This window comes from Pseudopodoces humilis, chromosome 6, assembly GCF_049639895.1.
Source record: "Pseudopodoces humilis isolate 2021_Gansu_Grassland_sample_001 chromosome 6, ASM4963989v1, whole genome shotgun sequence".
Classification (NCBI taxonomy): Eukaryota; Metazoa; Chordata; class Aves; order Passeriformes; family Paridae; genus Pseudopodoces; species Pseudopodoces humilis.
The window spans coordinates 24,959,250-24,973,042 of record NC_142205.1 but is presented as its reverse complement, the minus strand read 5'-3'; positions in this window follow the sequence as shown (position 1 = coordinate 24,973,042).

Sequence of the window (13,793 nt, the reverse complement as noted above, 5' to 3'; positions counted from 1 at the left end):
CTTCTGCAGACAGGAGAAAGTAGGACTTTCTGTGCAAATGGAAGAGTTTGATCTCAGGTGTTTTACAGGAGCCTTTGAAGAGGAACAGTGAGTGGAAAAGACAAAACATCCAGCCAGGCTTGCACCAAGATGGGATTACATATTCTTCAGCAGTTGCAGCAGCTGGAGCTTGCAGGCATTCCAGAGATGGACAGGAAGTCAAACGGTGTCTGTATGAGTGAACTGAGGATATGGGTAACTTCTTTGTGTGTGACACAGGGCTTTAGGGTTTAGCATGTAATTTGGAAAATAGTGTGATTTGGGACCTACCCTCAGTGCTGGCAGCTAGCTAGTGCTGTGAAGGCTTGTGTCCCTCCCTTGCTGTAGCTTGTGGCCTTACCCTATCCCTGCTTGTTTCCAGAGAGTCAGGAGTCCTAGGACAGCCTGTGGCAGAATTCCCACTCTTCCCATTCTGACTGCCGTGGCATCAAAAGTGATGAAACATACCTACTCACAGTATGTGCCTTCATATATACACAGCCTTTTGTTAAAAGAAAAGCTGTCCTATTAATTTGTCTATCATTACATTGGATGAATACGTAAGGAAGAATAAATAATACATGAAATAAGATACATAGCTTTAAAGATCAGTGCATTCAAATTACAATTAAGGGTAAGGTAGAAGACCAAATGCTTTGTGTAGTGTGTCTGGGCTATTGAAACACATACCTCATGCAAACTCAGGAATTTATAGTTAGTCCAATTAAAGTATTAGAAATCTAATTACAATATTATTTTAATCTAACTACAATGATGCTAGCACATACAGTTGAAATTAGCCAATTACAACAATTTCCCATTTAAAATAAAATTGTTGAACACAGATTTCCTAGTCTCTTTTACACACCCCTCTATTTTCCTGGGTCAGTAGATAGATGGAGTTACAATTAAGCAGAATATAATAGGGAAGAATAGCTGTACTGTAGATCCAGCATCTGAGGTGCTTCACTGACATGAAAATGGTGGTTATAGTAGGACTTCCTCCTCATCATTTCTGGTTTCACTTGGTGTGATATTTATGTGTTTGGTAACAAACTTATTTGCTCTTTCTTCAGTGGTCTGAAATTTCCATGTTATCATTGTGTTTTAGTATATATAGTGTTTTCCATGTCTTAGATACTTAACTTTTGCTGCCTTTGTTACCTCTACATCCAGTGCTACCCTGGTCTGCAGTCCTAAGAGTTCTGTTGCCATCCTGCTCTTACATTTTTAAGGCCCATTCTGCATCTTGTCCTTGAATTTTTGGAGACCAATTTCTTCAAAAGTCTTCTTTTTCTTCAAAAGCTGTTCCTTCCCAGTAGTGTAACATTATATTAGCAAATCCAGTCAAGTGCACAGCCTCATTTAAGGGTAACTCAAGGGTTCATGTCACAAAGAGGAATGCTCTCTGTAAGGGCACACCTATTTGCGTACTGATATGTTTTGGTAATTACTTGTTATTAATGCCTATTAGTTATGGCAGTATCACTGCTATGGAAATTGCTTTACCAGAGGAGGAATTTAGTCACTAGAAATGGAGTAGCAATTTAAAAAAGTTTACAGTGTGTTACTTTGCTGTTTATGACTTGTCAGTATGAGTTAGTAGCTTCTAGAGCTAAGGGCAGATTTGAACAGTTGAACTCAAATCCTTAGTGCACTTTGCACGTTGTCAAAACTGTGTAGGATTAACTGTGGAGTAATTCCTTTGGAGTGCATTGCATGTAAAAAATTCATTGGTAGGTAGGACTGGGGTGCTAATTCTAACTCACTGATTCCAGCTTGTTGTTATTATAACCATGATTTAATTCTGGTCAAAAACTTTTGTTGATTCAATCCATTTATGTTTTGCATACTGTGGTAAATACAAAGCAACTGCACTTAATCTCTGCTTTGCTTGGAATTTTTTACAGCTTTTTCAGACTTGGTGAAGACATGGTGTACTTGCAAGTTTGTATGCTTTCTCCAGCTATTTCAGCTGCTCTAATAGAGTATCTTACATTTGTTTCCCTCCAAAAAGACATAAATTGATACAACAGATGTGTTTCTGCTATCCTGCGTGGTAGAGCTGTATGGGGGTAAGGATGAAGAATCTGCATGCAACATAAGGTTCCAGGCCTGCAAGCCCAAGCAATAGTTTGGGAACCCACATAAAAGCAGAAATCTGAAATTTAAAGCAAGACAAAAGTTACTGAAAAGTCACCATTATTTAGAGATATGAGGGCCATAAATGTTTCTGTAGCCAAGGATAAAGGACTAAAATGGAAATTGCTCATGAGTGGAGTGCTGCAATGGATAGCTACATGCTCTTCAGAAGGGACAGGCAAGGAAGGAGAGCTGGTGGGGTACCTTGTATGTTAGGAAATGTTTTAATTTTGTACTATTTCAGTGATGGTAATCACAGAATTGAGTGTTTATGGGAAAGAATAGGGGGAAGGTTAACAATGCAGATGTCCTGGTGGGAATCTGTTATAAACTACCAGGGTGAAGAGGCAGGTGAAGTATTCTGTGAGTGGCTGGTTGATGTTTTATGACTGCTAGCCCTTGTTCTTGTAAGGGACTTTTAACATGCTGGAAGTCTTCTGGAAACTCAACACAGAGGAGAGGAGGCAGCTAGGAGGTTCCTGGAGTGTGTAGAAGGTAATTTCCTGACACAGCTGGTGAACGACCCAACTGGGGCAGGACCCCATTAGACCTGCTGTCTACAGGCAGAGAAGGGCTGGTGGGAGGTGTGGTGGTTGGAGGCTGTATTGGACACAGGGACCATGAAATAAGAGAGTTCTCAATTCTTGGTGAAGTAAGAAAAGTGGTCAGCAAAACCTCTATACTTCCACAGGGTGGTCATTGGCCTGTTCAGGGCTCTGGTTCAGAGTCCCTTGGGAAACAGACATTAACAGCAAAGAGATCCAGGAAGGTGGGACATACTTTGAAAAGGAAATCTTAAAGGTGCAGGAGCAGGCTGTCCCTATGTGCTGAAACACAAACCATTGTGGAAGACTGGCCTGGCTGAACAGAGGGCTTTTGCTGGAACTCAAGGGAAAAAAAGAGGGTTTATGACCTTTGGAAGAAGGGGCAGGCAACCCAGGAAGAGTACAAGGATGTTGCTAGGTCATGTAGAGAGAAAATTAGAAAGATGAAAGCTCAGCTAGAACTCAATCTGGCCACTGCTGTGAAAGATAATAAAAAATGGTTTTATAAATACATTAACAACAAAAGAAGGGAAAATGAATATCTACATTTTTTATTGGATGTGGAGGGCAACACTGTCACAAGGATGAGGAAAAGACATGAGGTACTTAGGTATGCCATCAGCAAGGATGACGTACTTAATGCCTTCTTTACCTCAGTCTTTAACAGAAAGGCCAGTTATCCTCAGGACAACCATCTTTCTCAGTTGGTAGAAAGGGGACAAGGATCTCCTACAACCCAGAAGGAAGTAGTTAGTGACCTGGGCTTCTACTCAGACACAAATCTATGGGGCTGCATGGAATTCACCTGAGGGTACTGAGGGTGCTGGCAATATGATTTTCTCTTACTCTATAGGAAAATTACTGTTAAAAGATACCACCACAATTTACAATGTGGGAGTAGTGCTTGTGTGCATTGAAGTGACTACTTTTTCTGACCCATTCATTCCAGAAGCACTCCAGCAGTGCCTTCATGACTCTGTACTTAGAGCTGAGAGAACAGGACCACTGCAACAGAGTGCTAAGGTATATGTGTTAATAAAGAAATGTGGTAGCTTGAATAGTTTAGGATAATACATACAATTCAATTTTAGATTAGCACTTGGTTACTGAAACAAATTTTCCTGATCTCAGAAGCATCTTTCAATTTGTAGACATTGATATTACTGAGGTAAAGTTGTGCCAGCCTGAAGATAATCTATAACTTTGACTTAAGCACTTTGCTTTCCAAACACACATACCAGTAAACTATACAGATGACTTTTAAAAACTTTACTTTTTTTTTCCTAGATATAGATTACAAAAGTGAAACTGTTTCAGAATAGTGATTTTTTTTTTACCAGACTGCTTCTCAAAGGAAAATTTGACATTATTTCAGGGAGCATTGCACTCTTAAGGGATAAAGCTTATTGTGCTATCTTGAAACACCTCTAAACAACAACAATAATAATAATAATAATAATAATAAAAATAACCAACCATTAACAGATGTAAGGTAAGATGACATTAGGTACATCTAATAACACATCCTGCCATTTTACATTATACAAACTCTATTTAGATGAAATTTAGTATTTGGATTTATTTTCAATAAATTCTTAATCATCAGTGGCTTGAACAGGATTATTAACTCATCTGTCCTCAACAGCTGCAGTGTGTTGGGTCACAAGATGTCACAAGTCTTGAAGAGCTGTACACTTGGGAATAGGCAGTTTATTCTGAGTCCAAACAAGAAATAGGTGCTCCTGGTTAACAAATTCACATGAGGTTCCATCCAGAATACTTACTGCTAGAAAAAGTCTCCATCATCCTGAAAGTGCAAGTTGCTTTCATTCTTAAAGACAATTAGTGTTTAATCACCATAACAAAACTGTTCTGTGGTACCAAATTTGACAGGGGACTACACCACTGCTGCTCAATAGTATCTTGCATTTTCAGTAGGCTCTGGCAATCCCTGTTTTTTGTACAGGTATGAATCACTTTATCTGGGCTTGCTGCTTGGCTGTGACTGTGACCCAAAGCCAAGAGGCAGCAGGAATATGTGTTTTCCATTGGTGCAACATTCGTGACTTGGGTCTGGCCAGGATGGGGTTAAATTTTTGCAGCAGCTGGGAAGGGGCATGGCCAGGGCCAGAAGTGTTTTGATACCACATCACCTTGTTGCCCCAGGGGAAAGGGACTCTCTCTTCCCAGGAGAAGGGGATCCTCCTGCTTGAGTAAACTATGTGGTGGATGGAGTGGTCTGGTATTTGTTTATTGGTGGGAGCTTTCCATGGAAATTGTTTATTTTTCTTATGCCTTTTGTTGTTTTTCTTGTTGCTGTTACTGTTTGCTTTCTCATCTCCTTACTGTTTCCAGTAAATTGTTCTTAGCTCATGATGGGGGTGGGAAGGGAAGCAGTATGTGGATTTAGTGAGAATGCTGAATTGGAGAATACGATTCCTAATAAGCATTCATTTATTACAAGGGGCATATCCTATTTACTTATTAACCCAGTATGTGGGGCTACAACAAAGATGAGAAAAAGAAAAGCCTCCCATTCTTGCCATGATTTCCCAAGTGAGCACAGCTGGACTTCAGGTAATGCTCACAATCAGGCTATAAATGTCAAAACCTGGAGGCAGGACTTTATCAGATGAAAATGTAACAATCTACTGGAAGAAATTTATGGAATAAGCAAAGCCAAGCAAGGTTCATGATGGACACAGGCTCTGCAGAATGACAACACCGAAAAGAACGGCTGCCTTTATATCTTCCTTTCTTTTTTTGTCTTTTCATATGATTTTCCATTCAAACCCTACAATTTTGACTAAGTGGACTTGGTGCAACTAGCTCAGAAATTTAATGAGGTAGTATAAGAAATTATACAAAGTCTCTGATACTACAGTGGCTACTTTGAAAAATGTCTGGGGTGAAAAAGGTTCAAGTTGGAAAAATGGAAGTATGGGTATAGTCCTATAATGAAAATAATCTTTTTGTAGCAGAAACATTGTGATGCAGGAAGAACTGCAAATTCTGCTGTAAATAGGCATCCAGATCCTGGTATTGATCTGGAAGGAAGTAGGAACTGTCATAGAATATTGAGTTGGAAGGGACCCACAAGGATCATCGAGTCCAGCTCCTGGCCATGCAGAGGGCATCCCCAAAAGTGCCATGTGCCTGAGAGAATTGGTCAAACACGTCTTGAACTCTGTCAGGCTGGTGCCTGGACCACTTGCCTGGGGAGCCTGTTGCAGTGCCCAACATCCTCTGGGTGAAGAAGCTTTTCCTGTTAGCTGAGCTAATTTTCCCCTGACTCAGCTTCAGGTCATTCCCTCAGGTCCTGTCACTGTCACCACAGAGAAGAGATCAGTGCCTGCCCCTCCTCTTCTCCTGTGAGGAAGCTGTAGGCCACAATGAGATCTTCCCTCAGTCTCCTCCAGACTGAACAGACCAAGTGACCTCATATGGTTTCCTCTCCAGACCCTTCATCATCCTCATGGCTGTGCTTTGATGTTCTCTAATAGCTTTATATCTTTTTTATATTGTGGTGCCCAAAACTGCATGTTATGATAAAGATATATGGAAGATAGATCATGGAAATTCCTCAGCTCTAGGACAAACTCTGCACAAATGGCAGCTTCTGCTCTACACTTGTCATAAATCTGTGGCACACTGAGACTGGCAACTATTAACTTACTGCAGCCTTTGCAATACTTTCTAAAAAGTAAAAGTGTGTGTCTGGGTGGACAACGTTTTTCCAGGAGCTAATGATAATTCAATGAGAAAAAAAATATTAGCAGTTTAAAATAAATATTTTAAAGTAAAGGAGATATGAAACAAAACAGATGAGAAAATTAAATTACATTTTATTTCATTAATCAGACTAAATTAGAATGATTTTTATAAGACTTAAAATAAATTCATGTGCTTATATAAAGCTGTTTTACATGGTTAATACAGTGTGATCACTGAGGTGAAGCTTCACAAAAACATGCAATGCTTTTAACAGCTATTAGGGAAATCAAAGACTCTGATATACAGAGTGTCATTTGCAACACAGCTGAAGCAGAAGATAATATAAGTATCACCAGTCTTGTCAGTGGTATTATTTTAGGAGATGCTTTCAAGAGAACGGTTGATTTACTCCAGAGAAGGATCATTCTTAAGAATAGTCATCAATAATGCAAACCAAAGCCGCTATTTCATCAGTCTCCAATCAAAAGGGTGAATTGGTATTGATAGTCATAACTGATAACGGCCTTCCTCAGAGCATATGGTAAACCATAGGAAAATTTGTCCACTTTCAAAAATAGTTGATTTCACTGTTATTCACTAAAATTATCTCTGCACAGCAACGTATTTTTGTCATGCTAGAATAATGAATTTTCATCATATGCAAATGCTAGAATATGCAAGTTGGTGATTAAAGACAACCACTGAAAAAAGAGTTTGTCTAGGAGCAGCAGACCTAAGACTAAGGGTCTTCTAGTCCTATTTTCTGGTATTGTTTGAGAGAGAAAATTATTCTTTTTTGGGACAAATTTTAAAAAAATATAAAAATCAAAGCACTTTCATACTGAGGATGCAATGAAATAGTTTTGAAAACATACCATGAAATATGTATTTAAGATATTGGCAGACTTCTACATTATGACACAGTGGGATATGCATATATTCTTTAACCTCCATGATATCCCAGTGCTGTTGAATGTTTATATTTATATATAACATAAATATATATAAATTTATATATAATAATGCTCATGTTGATATTATCCACAAATTTTTTTTGATAATCAACAGTATTTACCTTATACAGTCCAGTGAGGACCTGTCATAATAGACTAGTTTTCCTTCAGTAATTAAACTTGGGAGAAATGCTGATTTTACATGATGTATTCTGACCCACACCTACAAATGTAAATAAATCTATTGACCTGACAACTGAGTTTACACCAAGGTATATTATAGGACAGTTCTATCTGATTCTGTAGTGAATATTCAATAACAAATATAATAATCTGAAGCTCAGCCAGATCTCTGTTTATTTCTCTAGTAAGCACAGGAGATACTTACGGCTGTGATGTGTTGAATTGGTTTATTAAACCAATTTTGTTTCACAAAGTGTAGCATAGTAACCAATAACTGGAAGATGGAAAAAGGATCTTAAGAAAAATGGAGATGCAAAAGGACAAATTAAGTTCAACTTTATAGACTGGAAAAGGAAGCAAAATACAATCTAATATACCAAAAAGAAATCTCTAAATATCTGAGACTTTTGTTAGAATTGAGAGACTAGAGGTCAATTAATAGCAATTGCAGAAGTTCAGCAAGCGACATAATATATTGCAGAGTGCTAATGTTCTGGACAGAATGATTTCACCCTTCCTTTAGATTTTCTATGGGATACTGTTACCAAGAGTTTAAATTGTCATTCTGGAGAAAATGTTTTCCAATTATCAGACAGACCAGCCTTTTTATCTCTTGTGCTTTGCAGATTAAAAAACTTATACTCTAAGGAGGATTGCTCAGGATAGGGTATACTGAAAAGCCACTTTCAACTTTCAACAAAGGCTGAGCCAAGTATCAGCCGAATCTTTTTGAAACTGGAAAAAGTACAGACCACAGTCTTTGCCTGCCCCATTATTTTTCATTTTCACATGTTTTTGTCCTCCTGATCTGGCTGGAACAGTAAGTGCTCACAGAAGTCAGGTAGAACAGCTGCCCTGTTAGCCTCTAACAAAATAAGACCAGACAGATAATCAAATAGTATTCTCCTGAGAGCATCCTATACGATGTGAAATTATTTTTATTCTTAACCATTTGAAGTGAATTTTCATCGTAGCTGGAGACAAGAGGAAGCAGCAAAAAGAAAAGATTTCTTTGCTATGGGATTTCAAAGTTTGGGTGAAGATACATCAAACATACATTGGCACGCTGTTTTGCCATGATTCATGCCAGGGTCCTAGTCCTCTAACAATTCACTGTGGCTTTGGCAAATACTGGAGTGAAATAGAAGCAGATCTTCAGAGACAATCCATTGGTACTGAGAACACAGCAGCCACAGCAAGTGTGGTTTGGAAGGTATTTACTTTAGACTAGCACCAATCTAGTTCCATAGACAGAAGACTCAGTAGTGCTGGAGCACAGTATATTCCAGCAGTCCTGGTAAGCACATCCAGAAAGATGCTGCAATCATCCTCATGTGCCTCATGGCCCACTTTTGAATTGAACTCTTCTCATTTGCATTGAAGTGCCAATGTAAACCATGCAATCCCTATACATTTGTGCCACTGGGATCTACTGGATTGAACTGTGTCACTCCCTTGACAGGGAAAATGGAGCACAGACTAGAGAAGAGTTTGAATAGTGCTCATCTCCTGCACATGACTTTGGGTCTATCCAAGCTGGATTCAACTTCCTAAAGTAACTAGAGTGCACCTTGGTGTGCTAGTCCCCTATAAGACTCCTTGCCTTGTCTGCACATACATGTGCCTCACACTTGGAGTACCCCTCCTCTCACCAGTCACCATGTTCCCTACCAAAGTCAGCTGCCCTCGAGGATGTGTCTTGACAGATGGTAAATCTAGGCTCCTGAGAAATACAGGGTCCTAGTCTCTGTTTACTCGGAAAATGTCTGATAGGTAAGGGAGAAGCAAAGTTAAAATTGTGCTCTTAGGGTGAAGAAGAGTTAGGGACTGTGGACTTCTGCCTTGTGAAACAGGAAAGATCAAAATGTATTTATTTGCTTTTTGCTGGCTCATGTTGAAAATAATTGAAAGTCGAGTGAAAAGCAATAGTGGCAGACCCAGGGGATGTTTGTGGCTTGAAGTTATCTTTCTGTACCTAAGCACTCCAGCCTGGTTACCATAGACCTGTCTACACTTCAATTTGTTTTTCATTTCATCCTCACTTAAATGGAGAGGAAGTGTAACATTCTAAATGTAAAGGAATATCATCTTATATGCTGTAACACTTCCCCTGGATGAAAAGATAGGTGCAGTCTTCTTTCTTCATCAGTTTTTCTCTACTTGAGATTACTTCCCTTGCCTAATTTTTAAGTGCAGCTGAAGATGTGTGTGTGTTAGTAGTCATTTTAATGAGTAATGTGAGTGAGCAGTTAAATCAATATATTGGAGATGAAATCCTAATTAAAATAGTATTTAGTTATGAAAAGTGAGAATTTTATAATTTATTTTCTATTAAGATGTTGATTGTTTCACTGAAAGCAATTATTTTGTGATTCAAATCACAGGATAAAAGCTGCACTGAAGCTACATTTCTGCGTCTTTCTGTTCTCCTCCTGTGGATATCCACCACCCTCAAGCTTAAAGCCCCTTTTAAATAGACCAGTACCAAAATGTTTGCATTAGTTTTCTTTATTTTTGAGATGTTTTTTACATTTATTGTAGCACTGTGCTACTATGCTCTTTAAGATAGCTTTTTTAATTTATATTAAACATTCAGGTAGGATTAACCATGATGATGTATATTTAAAACCACATTTTCTGAACTTCTGTAAGAAGAATAGAACTGTTTTCATTTGGGTTACGGGCTTTAAATACCATGCATGTGACTCTGTTATTATGTTTGTGTTTACTCAAATGCAAGCACACAAATGACATGTGTGTACTTTTTGAAATTGTCCCTGCCCATGACAGGGAGATTGGACTAGATTACCCTTAAAGGTCTTTTCCAACCTAAAGTGTTCTTTGATTCTATAAATCAAAAGTTGTGAGGTGCACACAGGAAATTGTTTTGTGAATACACTATTAAGGTCTACATATGCAATTTTGTGAAAATATTGCTATGTAAACTTATCCTTTTGAAGACATGACTGCAGTGATCCTTGAGCTCTTGCTGTTCTATATGCTTTTTTTTGGAGGACAGAAAACCATAATAATTTGTTCTTCCATCTCCACATGCTGGATAACTTTGCCCTCAGCAGGGTAAGTGCTCCTTGCAGAACCACATGAGAGCCATTGACTTCCCTCAAGCACAGTGAATGAAGATGGGCCATCCACTAAGTCTAGGTTTTCAAAGCTCTTATGAGCTCAAAATGGTATGCAGGCAAACAAATCTGGCATCAATTCTCATATGTTCCTGTCAGGGAAGTAGCTGTATCCAAGAGAAATACAGCAGATGTAGGATGTCAGCTATGCAAAATTAAATATGAGTGTTTTAAAGTTTCTCTGTGGTCCTGAGCAATTGAATTGTGAAGAATCAAAATGTTCTTCAGTACTAAGTGTGAAGCCTCCCAGGTGAAAAATACAGTGATATTTGCTCTTTTTATATTAACGTGGCAGATTTTTTCATCCTCCCTCTATTTGGATTTCAGTTTTAAGCGTGAAAAATCTTTTCTATGTCCTTTTAGATGAATCACAGATTGTAGGTACCTTGTGATTGAATAGGTGGCTTCCAGACTACAAATCAAGAGCTTGTGCTAAGTGCCTTTGCTCCTTTTATAGTGCATGAGATGAGGCATATTACTGTGGAATCCAAATTAATAATTACACTTTTAAGAAATTAAAGAACTGGTGATCTAGCCTGTGTTTTAGAGGCCTTTTACTTTGGATTATCCTATCTTGCACTCCTTAAATATGAAGAGTAGAGAAAATTTTCCAGTGAGCTTGGGCAGCAGCATTTAGGTGCTGAGCTGCTCAAATTAGTGTTCCTCCAGTTTGTGTTGGTACTCCTCTACAGTCCTGGAGAAATTTCAGTTAAGTCTGACTACATGTCTTCTCTGGATTTTCCACTGCTAGGCAGTAGCAGAGCTGACAACTGAGATGTGATTTTACATTTAGGTACTTACAATCTTTACCAAATTCAACCCATGAATTATTTTTCTTTTTTTCATTTGTCAGCATGTTATCACTTCCCATTTTATAATTTATATTCTACACTGTGATGATTTAACTATATATTCACTTTTTTTCTATAGACTTCACCAATCTGAAACTTTCATCTACAAATTTTTGTATTTCTTCTCTCTGAAACTATTAGTGCAGTAAGTAATCAGTTAAATGCAATAATCTCAAGAATAGATCTGTAAGAACTCAACTTTTCAACATGGAAATTTAATTGCTGACAGTAGTCTCAAGCAGTTTCTGAAAGATGGCCTTACTTTCCTACTGGCTCCAGAACTATTCAACTACTTTAACAAATTCCTGATAGACTTAAAATGCTTTTGAAAGACAGTGAATTATGAAGCTCTGTTCTTCTATTGATAGACTCATTAAATATGACTGAAGAAGATAGAGACATGGTTTTTTGCAGAAGCCATTCTGGCTTGTTCCTCCTTAATAATAGCAGTGATTTGAATCCTACAGTTTTGCTTAACTTTGGTCAATTTGATGTTTCTGAAATGATGTCTAGCAGGTCTGAAGTGTTATGATCGACTCCTTTCTTCACCTTGGTGGGTTTTTTTAAAAGATGATCTTCTTACTTCCAGCATCAGAAGGTGTTTTTAACTGGGAATTTAAATACTGTTTTTAGGTTAGCTCTGCCAGTACCAAGCAGAAGAGAAATATCTACAGGCCTTAGAAACTAACTCACTATCTTTTAGTGTATTGTAGTATATTGTAGTATTAGTATATCTAATAGTGTGTTGTCCTGTATCATTATCTCCTTCTTTTGACACCCAGCTAGGCAATTTCCCCAGGTTTTCCTTGATATTCCCTTTTTTATTTTGCAATTTCCATCTATTGCTTCTTTTATTTTTGTTAGGAATACAGACCATCTGAGTTAATTTCTTTTCCTTCATGTTTTCTTCTGAGAAAAAGTAAAAGATGTTTTTGTTATTTTCTGTTCCCTGTTTGCTTTTCAAAACTTTTATACCTGTTTCCCATCTAGTATTTTACTTAATCATGGAATAATTTCTTCTCTAGTTTTTAGAGGGATGGATTTCTATTGTTTACATGAAAGTACAAGAAAAATTCAGATGTGGGACTATCTGAAAGCAGCTTGTCCTGATGTCATCCTTAGTTTCATGTCATTTGAGAAACATCATTGGTGCTGCTTTTTATTTTAAATTTAAAAATAATTTAAATTTTAATTTAATTTTATTTTTTTTAAATAGTACTTCTATGTGCCTTAGTGATCTCAACCCTGAAATCAAATGAAAATTTCTATTTCTCACTATTCATGCTACATGTTATTTTAGCTGTGATCTTCACTCTTTCACTGCTAGCAAGCTGCTGGATCTACACAGGGGTGAAATTAAGATTTTTGAATAGATGCTCCAAACTGCTCATGTAGAAAGAAGATGTCTTGGAATCCTGTAAGTATATTTAAACTTCTTATGTCAAATTTTCACAGTAGTCACTTTAATTGCATATCTTTTAGTGTCAAGGTGGAATTTTATAGACTGGTAAAGAGCTTTAATGATTCCATAAACATCAGAATGCAAAGACATAGGCATGCATTGCATATTTTGCAAAACGCAGTCAGTTTGACAGATCAATTTATAATAAACATAAGTACCATGGCCATTTTCAGGGCAGAGGGACTTCCCAGAGAGAAAGGGACTTGGGGGTGGGCTGTGCTCATTGCCTTGCTGAGGGGGACAGCAATCCTGCTTCTTGGAGCTAGTGCCACCAGCTGCAGCAGAGGAGCTGCTTCTGCACTTTGTAATGAATGCGTGTGCTCTCCTCTGAGCTCATGCCTTTGCCACCACGCTAGGATGCTACCTGCTGTGTTAATCCACCAGTGAAGAGACCTCAGGTCACACAGTAATATGTGCCTTTACTGTCTGCTAGTACCCCCAGGTCTGGCTATTAATTTTCAAGTTGCTGAATTTTCATTTAATGTACTGCAGCTCTCTGAAGCATGGTGAGCTTCTTTAACCATTAAAGCAGTAAACTGTATATATAAAATAATAACCAGATGATGATGATGTGTAAAGAAGACAAAACATTGCCTTTCATAGGAATAACCACTGGATGGGAGATTATTTACATTTCTGTACAGTGACAACTTGACTCGAATGAGGATGATGATGATGGCTGTAAAACGGTTTGCTACTTCCACCGAGAGCTCTGTGCACAGGTTACTCCGTAACTGCCCTATAGAGAGCTGCAAACAAGGGCATCTCCGGGGCCAGGGATTTGG